We start from the raw sequence: 16,320 nt of genomic DNA, 5'->3' as shown, positions 1-16,320 counted from the left end.
TTGGTGTGAAATGTAATAAAAAGGGGAAGTCTTATTTGATACTTGTCTGACATAACAAGAAAAGCAACTTCTTTGCAGTATTTCTAAATGGACCTAAATGGATCAACTTTTCTATCCAGGTGATGGGCCAGCGGTTCAACTATCGAAGACAAATGGTCAAACCATGAAGTTATAATTAAGTAATAAAATGCAATAAATGGATGAAACAAAAAACAGAAATTTTGTAGAAAATTTAGCATATCTTTAATATTACATATGGTTTTCTATCAGTATCTTTAATATTATACGTTCATCATATAAACAAAGATAAGTGTGATAAATAAGAATTATTTTTCATTAGATTATTTTAGTGGTTCAGACAAGTCTTGTTCAAAGAGAATGCGAAAGAGAAAGAAGAAGAAGAAGAAGAAGAAGATGGAAGAAAGTTGTTGAACTAGAGAGTCTTAACCCTCCTACTCGACCATATATTAAAATAAGGGTACAAAGTCTAATATACCCCTATAAGTATGGGACAAGAAAAATAAAAAAACAAAACAAAATTGCCACATAGAAAAGACTAAGTTGCACTTACTCAACCAATTCTAACACTCCCCCCCAAAGCTAGAGAATATATGTCATAATCCCAGCTTGTTACATATATAATTTAGTCTCCCTGAACTCAAACCTTTTTGTAAACAAGTCTGCCCATTGATCACCTGAACTCACATGTTCTGTGCTTATCTCTCCAATAAGGACTTTCTCCCTCACAAAATGGCAATCAACCTCTATGTGTTTTGTCCTTTCATGGAAAACTAGATTAGATGAGATGTCGATTGCAACTTGGTTGTCATAGTACAATCTCATAGGTTTGCTCATTGAGAATCCAACTTCTTGCAGAAGATTTTTCAGTCATATTAATTACATGTGGCGTGTGCCATGGCCCTGCATTCACCTTCATCACTACTCCTTGCCAGAACAGTTTGCTTCTTAGGCGGCATTTGATGAATCTGAAAATTTAGATCTGTAAAGTTAAAAAGATATTAAAAGTGTCTGAAATCTGAAAAGAGGCATAGATGCTTTTCTACTTTTTAGAGGATCTGAATCCATAAGTTTATTTGTGTTGGATCAACCCTTTACCATCGGAAATTTACTAATTTTACTAATTTACCCCTAGAACATACTATTTGGAAATGTTGAGTTCAATTTGCATTATCTCATAAAAAATAATTTTCAACCTCAAAATAATATTAAAATAATACAAATAAAAAATATAAATTAATAATTACTAATTAACAAATGAAGCGATTAAAATTAAAAAAAAAATCATTAATGACTATAAAAGTATTAAAATAATTAATAATTTATACAAATAAAAATTAAAATAATTTTTAAAAATTAATGAAATAATTAAAATTACTAGTTAATAAAGATAATTAATAATTAATACATAACACAAGTAAATTTAATAAAAAATAATGAATGTTTAATAAAAATTATTAAAATAAATTATAATTAATAATTAAAAAATAATTAATAATTAATAATTAATAAAAATATTATTATTACTCGTCGACTCGCCGCTGATGCATGTTGTAGTGGCAGTGGCGGTGGTGGGAAGATAGGAGAGAGAGAGAGAGAGAGAGCAAGAGCAAGAGGGAGAGAAACGGGAAGACAGGGGAGAGAGAACCACCACTGTGAGTTGTAGCAGTGACAGGAAGGTGGCGGTGACGGGAAGACAAGGCAAAGAGAGAGAGAGAGCAAGAGGGGGGAGAGAGAGAGAGAGAAAGATGTATGAAGATGAGAAAGAGAGGTCGAATGGGGAGGGGTGGTTTTGACTTTTGGCCATGTCTGAAACACATCTAAAACGCGTCTGAACGTGTTAATTGACAGGCCTGAGTCTAAAAATTTCAAATCTGAAAAATGTTTTCAGACCCTATTTCAGATGCAACACCAAACTATTTGTATACCCAACTATCTCCTATCAATCTATCTTTTTCATACCCTATTCTGGTGTCTCTTGTCAAACACCAAGCTTGCCTAATCTGCATCTGTATACCCAACTATCTCAAGTCTTCCCCCTGGTTTGTACAACAACCCGCAACCTAGAGATACCTTCAAGTACCATACAATTCTAAGAACCGCATCCTAGTGAGGTACTTGGGGGTTTTACATAAATTGGCTTGCCACACTAACATTGGTTAGGTAGTCCAGCTTCCCCATTAACTGTCTATATCTTCCAGGATCATCAAACATTTCACTTGCATCACTATTTAGACTAGCTTCCCCATTAACTGTCTGGTCTGGTAATGGTTAGGTAGTCTAGCTTCCCCATTAACTGTCTATATCTTCCAGGGTCATCAAGCATTTCACCTACATCATTGCTTAACTTAGCATTTGGTTCCATGGGTGTTTCAGCTAGTTTTGCACCTAACAATCTCATTTCTTCCAACAAGTCAAAAACATATTTTCTTTGACACAAATTTATACCCTGTTTCAACCTAGCAACTTTTATACACAAGAAGTACTTCAACTTCACAAGATCTTTTGTTTGGAAATGTTCTTGTAGAAAGGCCTTTAGTCTGTCAATCCTTAATCTATCACTACCAATTATGACTATATCATCCACATAAACCACTAATAAAATCTTTCCAGCTTGAGAGTCATAATCGAACATTGAGTGGTCAACCTGACATTGATTCACCCCAAAATTTTCCACCACTTCACTAAACTTCCCAAACCAAGAACAAGGAGACTATTTCATCCCATAAGTTGCCTTCTTGAACCTACACACTTTACCATCCTCCCCCCGAGCAATAAACCCTGGTGGTTGTTCCATATAGACCTCTTCCAAAAAGTCACCATGGAGGAAGGAATTTTTAATGTCAAGCTAAAACAAAGGCCAATCATACATAACTGCCAAAGAAATCAAGACATGAACTAAACCAATCTTAGCCATAGGGGAGAATGTTTCCATATAATCCACCCCATATAACTGAGAATAACCTTTAGCAACTAGTCGGGCCTTCAACCGTTCCACACTGCCATCTAGTAAATATTTAACAATATACACCCATTTACAACTTACAACATGCTTACCAGGAGGAAGAGTGGTGAGCTTCCATGTGTGATTATGTTAAAGAGCAGAGAGTTCCTCATCCATTGCTTGACGCCACCCAGTGAAGTAAGATCCTCTTAGACATCCTTAGGTATAGATATAGAGGACAACAAATAAACAAAATGGCAATGTGAAGTGGAAAGGTGAGAGACAGAAACATAATTGGAAATGGGATGTATGGTACAACTACGGTTATCTTTCCGTAATGCAATGGAAAGATCAAGTTTAAAAGAGGTGGGCAACTCTAGGACGGGAGCAACTATAGGAACCGCATATGAGGTAGAAGTTGGAGGAGGTGTCGGTGTCTGTTGATGAGTATACACGTGTCGGATTGGCGATCATTTAGTAGGAATCTGCACTGGAGGAGTTGAAGAATCAAACATGACAGGAACAACCAAAATGGGATCACCAATTGGAAGAGGAAGAGGGATCAATGGTGAAGAGGGTGGTACATCAGGACCTGAGAAGAATGACATGGACTCAAAAAAGGTGACATCAGGGCAGACAATTGGCTTCCGAGTGATAGGATTATATCACTTATACCCTTTCTAGGTCTAAGAATAGCCAAGAAAGATACACTTAATAGAGCATGAAGAATGAAGAGAGACAAAGTGGGAAACAAAATAGAAAAGGGAGACCAATCATGAAAAATGAAGGAGGGCATCTGGTTAATGAGAAAACAAGTCGTAAGCATTGCATCACTCTAAAAACATTTAAGAGCGTTCATATGATGAAGGATAGATCGAGCAGTCTCAAGAAGATAACATTTCTTTCATTCAACCACCCTATTTTGTTGAGGGGTGGATGCACACAGAGTCTGAAGAATGATGCCATGTTCCAAATATTGTTGAAAGGAAGTAAGAAAGTATTTGCGACCATTAATAGAATGAAGAACTTTTATTAGAACACCAAATTGTGTATGTATCAGCATGGAATTTTTGAAAAATATAAAACAATTCACTCCTTTCTATGATTAAATAAATCCATGTCATCCTTGAACAATCATCAATAAAAATCACAACATACTTGCAACCATTATAGGACTCAACTTTAATTAGACCCCAAGCATCTAAATGGACTAAAACAAAAAGACTCAACATATGACTATCAACCCTATGACTAAAGGAAACCCGATGGTGCTTCCCATACTGACACGATTCACACTACAAAGAAGACAAATGACTCAAAGAAGGAACTAGTAGCTTGCGAGCCTTGAGAGATGGATGTCCCAATAGACAATGCCATTAAAGAGGAGTCAAGGAAGTTTGAAGTGCAACTGAAGATCTACCACCATCAAGATAAATTCAATCTACCGGCTTCAAGCCCTCCACCAATCTTCTTCCCCGTCTTGAGATCCTATAAAAAACAAGATGAAGGGTAAAAAGTTATAGAGCAATTAAGGGTCTTAGTTAATTTATTAACAGACATGAGGTTAGATGGAAATTTTGGCACATATATAATGGATGATAAAGAAAGTGATGCAGTGTCAACATTACCAACACCACAAATGGGGGAAGAAGAACCATTGGCCAAGGTAATAGTTTGTGATGTGGAAGTTTTAGAGTGGGAAGAAAAAACACTTGGGAGTCCTGATCATGTGATCAGAGGCTCCAGAATCAATAAACCAGTGAGAAGGTTTGGATGTCAGACAAGCCATACCTGAATGCGCAAGAGTAGCAGTGTTATGTTGTGAAGTGGTCTGAAGGAACCTCTCATATTCATCTTGTTGTATACTCATCATCTCCTCCTGGAAGTAGATGTAGATGTGGAGGGTGTTTGATATGTTTGTTGGTTATCACTCACATCACCACCACCAGCAACTGCATGATTAGCCCATGTAGAGGGTGAGCCATGTAGATCATAATAGAAATTAATCATACGTCCGTCTTTGCCACAATGTGTACACTTTTTAGTAGTGTGCCCTCTTCCTCTACCACGGCTTCCCCCTGAGTCATGACCTCCACCACTCTTCCACCACCATGACCAAACATGGGATGACAATGGCTTTGTCAAAATGTATATCCTCCCCTTCTATTGCCACGTCCACCTCCTCTAGCTACAACAAACATTGATCTGTCAGACGTTGTACTCTCTGTGGGCCCCAAAAAATCCTACAAAGTTGAGCAAAGACCTCCTCAAGTGTAGGAAGAGTAGAACCTCCCAATATTTGTACTCTAACTAGTTTGTATTCTGATTTCATCCCCACTAAGAACTTGGTTAAATCAAGTTTCTCCTTCTGTTGTTACTGAATTTTAACATCTGAAGTTAGGGGATAATAGACACAGAGTTCATTTCTAAGGTTCCTCATACTGGTATAATACTTTTCAAGGGTTTGGTTTCCTTGCTGCAAATTAAAATACTCCTGATAGAGCTAATACACTCTTGTAGTATATCCTATTTTAAATAGAGCTTTTTGGCTTGTTCCCATATTTCCTTGGACCTTGGTTGTATCTAAGAGTATAAAGTTTACACTTATCTTGGGTTCCATACTATTCCATAGCCATGTCATGATTTGGGCATCTTCTTGTTCCCAATCATCAAACCTAGAGAGTCAACTAATGGTTTATCCTCCTTCACATGTTTCACCTTCCTTTCGGCCTTGAGAAAAACCTCTACCGACTTGGCTCATGGCACATAAATTTCACCATTAAGTTTAATCTATGTCATCTGCACACCTAAATAGTTTGAGGGGATCACCACCACCATCTTCGGTTTCTACCATTATGTTCTCAATACACTAGATTTCTCCTAGTTCTGATTTTTTTTTGAGAAAAGTTAATCAGTATTCATTGATAAAAAAAAAAAAAGAAATGAGATACGTGAGGAGGTGTACAAAGCAGGGGGAGAACCCCTACAATTTACAAAGGAGGAAGTTTGTCACTATATAGATGCTCTAAGAGCACACCACATTTAGGTAAGCCATATGTTTTATGGTTGTATTCCCTAGGAATCCAAACTAACTTTACATTTAGGCATTCCAAAGAGTCCCTGGCCTCTTCTAAATAGTCACTTAATCTCCATGGTCCCCCTTCTTTGTCTCTTAACCATTTTATTGTATTTGTTGAATCACCTGCAATGGTTATATTTTGAATTCCCAAACTATTTATTATTTTGGTTCCTGTGAGGGCAGCCATAACTTCAGCCTTTGAGAAATCTGCCACACCTATAGGACCGCTGAATGTCCAAATGATGTTGCCCCTTTCAACTCTTAATATTCCTCCAATACCAGCTAATCTAGGATTACCTAAGGCACTTCCATCAAAGTTTGAGATCATCACACCTTCACTGATGGATTTAGGAATTCTTGAGGGTGGTTGATGGAGGTGAGGGAGAAATAAGAAAAGGTGAACATCTCTATTGAGGTCATTGACTTAGACTACTCTAAAAAGATCAAAATTCACCATCCAGAGGTTGCACAGATAAGAGATGTTTGAAATTAACTCCTCCAGGGGCTTTGATTTGTCGTCAAAGAGCCTTTTGTTTCTTTCATCCCATACACCCCACAGCACTGTGTCTAACACTAACTGCCGGTAAATTTTACCCCTCTTACTTAAGCTTGTCCCTTGCCACTGAAGTAGAAAGTCCTTGACATGCTTTGGTATAACCCAACTGTAACCTGCCATTTTCAGAAAATGGAACCAAATCTTTTGGTTGAATTTGCAATGAAGGAAAATGTGATCTGCTGGTTCTCCCACATTGAGGCATAAAGAACAAACATGAGGAGAGATAAACAGTTTACCCAAAAACTTTTTTTTGCAAGAGGTCACAAGTGTTAACTTTCTGGAGGCAAGCTTCCCAGACAAAGAAATAGACCCTTGAGGGAATGTGGCTACACCAGATCTTCTTAAAAGGAAAGGGGGGATGGTGATCATCAGTAATCAAAGCATTGAACATAGACTTAGAAGAGAATTTTCCAGTGGGGTGCAAGGTCTAGATTCGGGTGTCAGACTTGGAGGGGGAGATGTAAACATCTTTAAGGGTCTAGATTAAGGTTATTAATTCAGCAATTTCTAAATCCCTTAGGGGTCTTCTGGGTCGAAGGTTTAGTGTGTTCTCAGCAGTTTGGTTTGGAAGGCAGGCAGAAAAAGTAGCTTCTTGGTCAAGGGTAAGGGTAAAAATTCTAGGAAATGAGGCATCAAGGGTAGATTCCCCCCACCAAAGGTCTTTCCAAAATTTTATTTTTGAGTCATTTCCTACTTTATATCTTATGAAAGGAAAGAAGGATGAATAAGTGGAGATGATACCTTTCCATGGATTTGTGGATTTTATCTTGTTCAAATGGAGATTGCTATCCCACCCTTTCACATTTGATTCGTATTTGCTTGAGATGACAGTAGTCCAAAGAGCATTGGGTTCTTTAGGGAACCTCCATACCATTTACCTAACAGAGAAGAATTTTTCTCTTCTAGGTGCCCAATTCCCAAGCCACCTTCCTCTTTCGGCTTTGCAAACTTATTTCCAGATGACTAAGTGACTCCTTTTTTCCCCACCTCCTTCCCAAAGAAAGTTCCTTTGGAGCTTCTCAATCTGATTTCCAATTTTGGTTGGAATCTAGAATGTTGAAAGGAAGTAGACTGGTATATTTTCTAAAGAGGCCTTCAAGAGAGTAAGCCTCCCCCCTTTAGAGAGAAAGCACTTCTTCCAAGATGAAAGTTTCTTCTCACATTTTTCCACTATTGGTTTCCAGAAATTGAGAGATTTTGGATTCCCTCTGAGAGGCATCCCTAGATATGAGATAGGAAGACTCTCCTCTTTACACCCTCAAACCAGTGACAATTTCAAAGCATTCAATTAACCTTCTAGTGTTTGTGATGTTGGTTATGTAGGCATCCAAAAACAAGTATGTCATCATCAAACTGTATATGTGAGATATGAATCTTGTTTCTTCCCACTTCAAAACCTTTCACCAAGTTAAGGGACATTGCCTTATTGAAAAGGTAGCTAAAGATATCCATTACTAAAGTAAACAAAAATGGGGAGAGTGGACAGCCTTGTTTGAGTCCCCTGCTAGCCTTAAAGTAGCCTTTTGCTTCACCATTTATCAGCACCGAGAACCAAGTGGAGCCAATGCAACCCTTAATCCATTTGATCCATCTACTACCAAAACCTCTCATCTTCAGGCAATTGAGGATACATTCCCAATCCAGTTTGTCATACACCTTTTCTAGATCTAATTTCACTAGGACCCCCAGATTCCTAGTGGATTTTCTGTCTTTAACACACTCATTTGCAATTAGAATGTTGTCCACAATCTGTCTCCCTTTAAGAAAGGTAAATTGATTTGGGGAAATAAGCTCTTCAAGGACTTCTTTAAGTCTATTGGCCAAGACTTTAGCCAAAATTTTATGGATGCTCCCTATCAAACTTATTGGCCTAAAGTCTTTAACTTCCAAGACTCCCCCTTTCTTTGGGATGAGGTAGAGAAAGATTGAGTTAAGGCCTTTGTTAACAATGGCCGAAGAGTAGAATTCCCTAAATAAATCCATAAGATCTGACTTTACTATTTCCCAACATTGCTAGAAGAAAGAGATGGGAAAACCATTCGATCTGAGTGTAGTGGTGTTAAACAGTGTATGCCCTTAGCTCTAATCAAATTGATGTACTTATGTCATTTATTGTAAATGAATAAAGTGCATAATTGATTCATGTGATTTGGTGTGTTTCTGTGTAATACCCTTAAACTGAACACTTATGAGACTCGTGTTAGTTTAGAATCTTCACAATCATTGGATAAATCTAGGGAGATTTATCCTGCCAAGTCTGACACTGATGTGCCGCCAAGTTGGTTGGGGTGGCTTGTCTCAGCTACCAGGGTGAGACCTGAGGTATATGCAATGTGGGTTTTCTTGAAACCCTGAATTGGACCAAATTCCAGTATTGCCCTGGACCTTGGAGATAGATGGGCAAAACTGGAATATTACACCTGACCCCTAGACTCGTTTATGGTATTGCACTAGGTGTCGGATTGGGCTGTCTTTAATATGCCAATCAGTGAGATCCTTAGAGGGGATCAAAACCTGGGTATGTTGGGACAGTCCGAGAATTCATATAAATTGGTGATCATAATGACAGGATTAGTCCGTTTGTCGGACAAAGCAAATGATCGGGGAATGCACTCTCTCTAATGTAAACCTAAACTTTGATTTGATGTATGTCACTTTTGCAAACAAACTGGCCACTGAAGAGGAACTGTCCCCAATATTTGGAGACTAAGAAGCAAGGTAATTTTGAATCTTTTATCATAGAGACCAATTTGTTGGTCACTTCTGCTTCCTGATGTATTGACTCTAGGGCTTTGACTCTTGTGTGTAACTCATTGCAAGGGTTCAAGATAAGTAGAAGACTGAGTGATGGATAAGTAACACTCTACTTGGGGACTACTGCAACGATTGCAACTATAGCCATAGGAACTGTAGAACTAGTTTTTAGAGAATGAACAATTGTACTTAAAGATTGTCTTTTTGTACCTAATTTAAGAAGAAATTTGATTTTTGTCTCAAAAGAAACCAACATTATCGAAACTATGTTGGAAATAATCCCCAAGAAGAGGACTCATGATACAATTAGTCTCACATGCATGTGGCATTACCGACTTGGCCACATTAATATAAATCGTACCACAAGGTTGGTAAAGGATGGTCCTTTGGATTTTTTAACTGTAGAAAATCTTCCAACCTGTGAACCTTGCCTTCAGGGTAAGATGACAAAGCGACCATTTACGGGAAAGCCTAAAAGATCTACAGGCACACTTGACCTTATACATAGTGATGTATGTGGTGCCATTGATGTTAGAACATATAACCAACACGTTTATTTTATAATATTTATCGATGATTTTTCACGGTATGGTTATGTGTATCTAATGAGACATATATTTGAATCCTTTGAAAAGTTCAAAGAGTTGAAACAAGAGGTGAAGAAACAGTTAGGGGAAAAAATTAAGACCCTTTGATCAGATCAAGGCGACGAGTATTTCTCTAACGAATTCAGGGACTACTTAATGGAAAATGGGATTGTATCACAACTGGCTCCTCCTGCGACACCACAATTAAACGGTGTGTTAGAGAGGAGAAATCAGACTTTGTTACATATGGTCTATTCACTTCTCGTCCACTCAGAGTTACCCACATCCTTTTGAGGTTTCACATTAGAGACTACAATTGACATGCTGAACTGGATTCCAACCAAATCTGTTCCTAAGACTCCATATGAGCTAAGGAACGGTATGAAACCAAGTGTAAGACACTTAAAGATTTGGGGTTGTCCAGCACATGTTAAAATCTAGTGCTGACAAATTGGAATCCAAAACCAATCATTGCCTATTTGTAGGTTACCCAAAAGGCTCTGTAGGTTACTTGTTTTATGATCCATAAGAGCAAAGGGTGTTCTACAGTCGAAATGCCCACTACCTAGAGGAAGATTACATCCTAGATAATCTTCATCAGGAAGTTATTCTTAATGAGGAGAGCCTAGGGATAGTGGGAGATGTCCCACTAGCTCTAGAAAATAACCAACCTAGAAGATCTACTTGGGTTTCCAGGCCTTCAATTCGTTATGGCTATGACCAAGAAAGTTAATTGGTGGAAGCCACGACCAATGAGGAGGATCCCGTGACTTATTTGGAAGCTACGTTGGACATAGATTCCTTGAAGTGGGTATATGCCATGAGAGCAGAGATGGACTCAATGAAGATCAATGGAATTTGGACTCTAGTAGATCCACCCCCTGGGGTAAAAGCAATTGGTTGCAAGTGGATCTATAAGAGGAAGAAGGGCCCCGATGGTAAGGTTGAGACCTTCAAGAATCATCTTGTGGTGAAAGGGTACACTCAGAAAGAGGGAATTAACTATGAGGAAACATTTTCACCTGTGGTCATGCTTAAATCAATTAGGATCCTGCTAGCTATAACAGCATACCATGACTCTGAGATTTGGCAAATAGATGTCAAAACTGCATTCCTGAATGGAGATCATACTAAAGATATCTATATCGGGCAACTGTAAGGTTTCATAGTTGCAGGTTAGGAGCACATGGTATGTAAACTTAATCGATCCATATATGGTCTTAAGCAAGCTTTTAGGAGCTACAACATTCAATTTAACTCTACTGTCAAATAGTTTGACTTTGAGCAGAATCCAGATGAGCCCTGTGTTTATAGGAAGATTAGTGGGGATAAGGTTACATTATTGGTTCTGTATGTAGATGACATTCTACTCATTGGGAATGATGTAGGAATGTTGATTATGGTGAAAGTATGGCTTTCACAACAATTCTCCATTAAAGATCTTGGAGAAGCCTCTTATATCTTGGGACTTCGACTCTATAGAGATAGATCGTAAAGGATAATAGGATTAACCCAGTCTATTACCTTAACAAGATAGTTAAGAGATACAGTATGGAGAACTCCAAGAAAGGAAACGTTCCTTTCAAGCATGGAATCACTCTCTCCAAGGGAATGTTTCCCAAGACACCTGAGTGTTGTAAGTAGATACCAATCTAACCCATGACAAGAGCATTAGACCACTGTGGAAAACATACTGAAATACCTTTGAAGGGCAAAAGAGTTTTGTCTGGTATTCAATGGTAGTTCACTACAGATCCTTGGGTATACCGATGCCAATTTTCAGTCAGACCCAGATACATCTTCACGATGGGGTCCTATGTAGTAAGAATAACAGTCCACAACCCAAGCCGAACACATTGCCGTAAGTGAGGCTGTCTAATGAATGAAGGTATTGATTTTGGAATTTTGAATTCAGTACATCATCCTTTCCATGTTGTGTGACAACACTGGATCTATGGGAGATTGATGTTAAAAGGTAGCATCAGTAGAGAATGTGGCAGACCCATTGACTAAGCCACTGACATAGAAAGTGTTTGAGAAATACATGAAAAGTCTGGGACTCTAGATTATACCCGATTGGACCTAAGTGCAAGTGGAATTTGTTAGATAGTGAATTCCCTTAGCTCCAATCAGCATGATGTACATTATGACATTTATTATAAATGAATAAAGTACATATTTGATTCATGTTATTGTAGTGTGTTTCTGTGTATTACCCTTAAAATGAACATATATGACACTTGTGTTAGTTTAGAATCTTAACAGCCGTTAGACAGATCTAGGGAGATTTAACCTAACAAGGTTGACACAGATGTGCCACCAAGTTGGTTGGGGTGGCTTGTCTCAACTACTAGGATGAGACCTGAGGCACATGTAGTGTGGGTTTTTCTTGAAACCCTGAACTGGTCCAAATTCCAGTATTGCCTTAGACCTTGGAGATAGATGGGCAAGACTGGAATGTTACAGCTAACCCTATACTCGATTAATACTGCACTAGGTGTCAGATTGGGCTGTCTTTGATGAGGCAATCAGTGAGATCTTTGGAGGGGGTCAAAACCTGGGTATATTGGGACAGTCTAAACACCTGAGTCGGTGATCATAGTAAGAGGTTCAGCCCCTTTGTCGAACAAGTGAATGGTCGGGGAAAGGCACTCTCTCTGATGGAAACCTAAACTGTCGGTAGTGGATTTCAAATGTGTTTAAAATTTGGTTTTGCAAAATATATTTATATAGAAATATACTTATATATTATGGTTTCAAATTGTTTGCAAAAGGTTTTAATTCCCGAGATCCATGTAAGTAGAGAGTGCAACACTGTACCTAACAGCCGAGGGAGAGGTCCCCTCATATCGGGCATTGTTTGATCATTAGGGGCTGAGAGGTTAAGTGTAAGACCATTGGGGGTTATACCTAATGGGATAATCTTGCATCTGCCCACAATCCATGGGCCTTCATAAGATGGTTGGACCCAAGGACCATTTAGTGTAAATGTTGGGTCCATTAAGAGCCTATATTGATCGACTGAGGGGTTCACTGTATTCAGTAGTGAATTTGGCTAGGCCTTGTTAATAGAGGCTAGGCTGAACCCATGTGGCTGATGTATAGATCAATGATAAGGTCCCACGCCATACAAAGAGAGCCAAGCTAGCCAACATTAAAAGAAAGTGAGCTTGAAAGCTTAATGGGCCTAAAGCCCATTTCAAATTGAGTTAATTGGATTAATTAAATAGGGATGAATTTGGGTATGGATTAGTAGATAAGGATAAGAGGTTAACTCTTATCCACTTAAATAGTCCAGATCCAAATAGACATTTGGATCAAGGAACTCCTAATTTGATTAGGAATAGTTGATCTTTATCTATAGATAAGATAAGGGACTATCCTTATCACTTAATGAGTCTAGATCCAAATAAATATTTGGATCAGAAGACTCCTAATCAGATTAGGAGGTTGTCTCTTTAAGGCTATAAATAGAGAGCGGGACGGACATGAAAAAACATACACACACAACACAGAAGACAACTCAATTTGATTGTTTATGCCTTAAGTTCTTTTTCTCCCTACTCTTGCTACCTTACCCTGTTCGATCTCCAATTGTTGGGACTGATCAAGATTTGATCTTGATATTGTTTCTTGCTAGAAGAAACAATTCTAAAGCTGTGCTCACTATCCCATTCGATTCTTGCTAAAGAATTAGAGGTTCTTGGTGAAGAACTACCTATTGATCCTGCCTCATCCCAAGCTGTGTCATCTTCAGTGGAGGGAGGATTTTGTACACTCTTTGGGCATGATCACCTGCATTGGGATGAGCATTTTGCATAGATTCCATATCAGGTATATCCCTCCCTAATCTTGGTTTCAGATTTGGTCCAGTTTGGTTACAAGAACAAACCTTGAAAATGCAGTTTTCTAAAATAGGAATACGATTCCCAGATGGGAGTAAAGAATTTTTTTGATGTTTTGCCCACCCTTCCTGCAGGGTTCAGCCATCCATTTGATGGATCTCCCATCGCTTCAGTTAAAACATTAGCTTCCTTCATCGGGTCACCCACTATGATCGGCTCTGTTTCTCCGCGGTTTCTATTTAAATTTATTGCTCAACAATCTTGTTCTAGGTAGGCAGAAGGACTTCCATATTGATACAGGTCTTCATACTTCCCTCCCCGCTTTGAAAAGTTGAGATTTTTTTAGCATTTTTTAAGTATGGGACATTAGAGGTTATAAGATCTTGGTATTAGGGAACACCTATGGATTCTTTTCTGGGGTATACAACCAGATAACTATGCATTGAATCATTTTCCCACTGCAAGTTAGCTTCCATAAGCTGGATTACTTGGCTCTCTAATCTTAGGATTGATTGTTGCTGAGCTAGGATCAGTTGTTGGAGTTGCAAAAACCTATCATCGAGTGAATCGATTTGATAAGGTTGAGGGGAGGTTTGACATGGCTAAGCCGGTTGAGTCCTAGGGTAATCATTGTACTCATAGTGAGTCTAGGCTTCAGATCATTGAGAGTGCACAACTAGCAAGGTGGGTTCTTGAGCTTGGGCTCAATAAGTGAAATTGGGCTGATTTTCCCACCCAGGGTTATATGAACTAAAGGATGGGTTAGCATTGGGTTGGAAAATTTGTTAGCTGCATGTACTTGCTCTGGAATGACCAGTTGACATGGGCCCGCCGCATGGCACTAGCTAACATGATGGGACGGGCTTGCATAGATGGAGCAAGTTGGGCAGGATGACAAGGTCGGGAATGGGCTAAATTGTTGATGATATGCAAGGACTTGGTCAAGTCTTTGGGCCATCCCATTAATCATGTCCAGATGTCAAGACACATGGTTCCAATCTGTTTGCGACTTAGGTTGGAAGTAGTTTCTCATTCCGCAAACTCCCGCCATTAAATTTTTTTTTAATTTTATTATTTTTTTGATATTTAAATTCATATATGAATTTTTAAATTTTAACAAAAAAATGCAAGAAATTCAAATACACGACCTACGGGCTGACCTAAGGTTTCCTAAACTAGTGGTTCTACCAATATGAATCCTCTTAGGTTTACTTGGAATTATACCACTTCCTTTGGTTAGGCAGGTAAGAGGTGGGGATGTGGGAGGTTCCCCTTGCTCTCGCAAGCACCTAATTAAGTAACCACAAAACCTGCTTTGGCTTAGCCTTTTAACCTCTTTCCTTAGACACCAACCGCCAGTTATGGAAAGTAATCACAAGTTTCCCCAAGATTTAGCACACTTTTGAACCAAATGTGAGGCTCCCTAAAGAATCTTGTTATCCAAATTTTAAATTAGGGTTTAGGGTGAACCACACGTGAAAGTATGGTGGTTTTAGGGCCAAGGAGGGGTGATGAAATCCCCACCTTATCTTATTTAATTTGGATTGCCCTTAAATGGATTAACAGAAAAACATAATAAAAAAAATAAATGCAACTAATTACAATGGATGAACGATTATTTCTAATATGCAATTCAGCAATTTAAATAAAATAATAAAATAAACTAAGCAAAAGGGAACAATTAAAATAATAAAAAAAGAAAACCTAACACATTCACAATTAACAAGATAATTTCAATAATTACATAATCCTATAAGATGCATGCTCTAAAACATATCAAACTCTAAATGTTGGAATGCAAATGCAAAAATTTTAAAAAATTAATTAATTTTTTTGGAATTATTTTTTTTTGAAATTCGAATTTCAAATTCAAATTCAAATTTAGATTCGAATTAAAATTAAAATTTAAATTCAAATTTAGAATTTAAACTCAAATTCAAAAATTGGAATAATTTCTTATTAACAACTACTTATTCAAGTAATTAACTAATTAAGGGCAATTAAATAAAGCAACAAATAATTATAGCAAACAGAAAATAAAAGAATGAATTATGCTGAAAAAAATACTAACAACTACAAAAATAAATTCTAACAAGAAAAATTGCCACTCAAAGAATTAAACAGAAAATAAAGAAAAGAAGATTATGTGGCAAAAAAATAAAATAAAATAAACGAAGTGAATTTTTTTAACTGAAAAAAATGAACCTAATAAAATAGAAATTCGCTCAAAAAATTGAAATAAAGAAGAAGTAAAAGATCTAAGAACAAAATGAAAGGAAAATAATACTAAAAAAATAATAAAATAAATCGGATCTATACAAAAAATTTAACAAAAAATTAAAAAATCACTATTACCAAAAAAAGAATTCAAAAATAAAAACAAAAATAAAGTGGGACGACTACACCTGAAACGTAATCCAATTTCTCTTTTCTTCTCTTTTTCTTCCACGGTCCAACAATGCTTCGGTACCCCACCTTTCGCTATTACATCATGCAAAATCAAAGAGAAATAAAAATTAAAATGAGATTACAAATCA

Source organism: Nelumbo lutea, chromosome 7 (assembly GCF_056320005.1).
Source record: "Nelumbo lutea isolate HS-2025 chromosome 7, American lotus-T2T, whole genome shotgun sequence".
NCBI classification, from domain to species: Eukaryota; Viridiplantae; Streptophyta; class Magnoliopsida; order Proteales; family Nelumbonaceae; genus Nelumbo; species Nelumbo lutea.
The sequence above is the reverse complement of the archived record's forward strand: the minus strand, read 5'-3'. Positions refer to the sequence as shown.